General features: G+C 42.1%; 1 non-coding gene across 1 annotated transcript; it reads left to right on the top strand.

Annotated features, from left to right (window-relative positions):
* The first annotated feature begins 972 nt into the window (after positions 1-972).
* Positions 973-1,033, top strand: LOC114234495 (U7 small nuclear RNA). Its single transcript, XR_003620705.1, has one exon. It is a non-coding gene; the product is annotated as a U7 small nuclear RNA (small nuclear RNA).
* The last annotated feature ends 387 nt before the right edge of the window (positions 1,034-1,420 follow it).

Below are 1,420 nucleotides of genomic sequence, written 5' to 3' on the forward strand. Positions count from 1 at the left end.
GAAAGCATTTTTTATCATGAGAGTGAAATATAGAAATTGAAGGTCGGATGAAATGTAGTCCTTCCTTTTATGCCAAGCAGAGCATTTTATTAGCCTGTCCATTAGTCAATGACCATGGAGCCCAATACCTATACTGTTGTCTGAGGAGTTGTGGGAGAGCCACATGCAAGGTAAGGAAGGTGATGCTCTCCTGAAGGCTTAGGTTGCTATTTTCCTTTTGCTGTAGTGGGAAGCCATTCATTTTGCCATCCATTTGTAAGATGTGGACCATGAAATGCCAATACATTTAAAGTCAGGTAACAGTATGGCAAACAGAGGACCGGGGGAGGAAGTAGCATCATTAAAACACTTAGCAATTACTAATCCTTTTCCTTTCAAGGTTAAACACAGTTTGTCTCCACAAAGTCATCTGAACCTAGTCCAAATGTTACACAGAAACATCTTACAATGCACACGTTTTCAGGAGACAGTGAACCATGTCTAAAGAAGGTACATTTTTAAAGCAGACAGTAGGATGTTGAACTTTCTGTCGCAGGCACCTATCCAGTAGTGTATAGGATGAGTTCATAAACTCTCCTGCCACCATTTATTTTAAGAGATGGTAACGAGAAGTTTTGGGTTTCTTTTCTTACATTTTCATCACCTCTGTTAGAGACGAAAATATGGTTTCCCCTTATAAGTGATGAATTGAAAATGTAAAAGTCGAGCAAACCATTCGTACCCTCCCAGACCGTCACTGCTAGTGGTCATGAGGCTTGGAAGCTGAATGGTGGGCGCAGCACATGCTGTCTTCTTGGAAACATTTGCAAGGGTAGCCTGGAACCTGTGAGGCTAGAGGTCATTTAAGAAGTAATCTTAGATGGCAAGAAAGCCAGCTCGGAATCCTCCTGGAAAAATAAGCAAAATCAAAGGTCATTGCTGTAAAGTTTCCACAGCCCTCCCCTAGGGTACTATGATCATAAAGAAACTCCCCAGCTTACAGCTCTTTTTGAATTTGTCCAGCAGGTCTTCCGGCTCGTACCAGAAGGCCCTCAAGAAAAAAAAAAAAAAGAAAGAAAGAAACTCCCCGATAGGAGGGTAACATGAAACACTGAATCTATCCAAAGTTTAGACAATTCATCACAGCTATGTCAGGTGTTACTGGGGCTATAAGCTTTAAATCTGTTATTAAGCCCTTGCTCTATTAAACATTGGCAGATAATTTATGTATTTCATAGGTAAGGAGGCAGAGCATCATACCAACCTCCTCCCGTTGCTTTCCCATCAGTTGAGCTAGATGACAAACCATGCCAAGGTGTTCTGGGCACTGGCAGAATCAAGTTTTGCTCTATACAGTGTCCTCCAATAAACACCTCAGCCTCACTTAGGGGTTAGCCAGTCAGGGGCAACAGCAACCAAAGTGTCTCGTGTGCTAACTTCT

The sequence above is a fragment of the Eptesicus fuscus genome, chromosome 12 (assembly GCF_027574615.1).
Source record: "Eptesicus fuscus isolate TK198812 chromosome 12, DD_ASM_mEF_20220401, whole genome shotgun sequence".
NCBI lineage: Eukaryota > Metazoa > Chordata > Mammalia > Chiroptera > Vespertilionidae > Eptesicus > Eptesicus fuscus.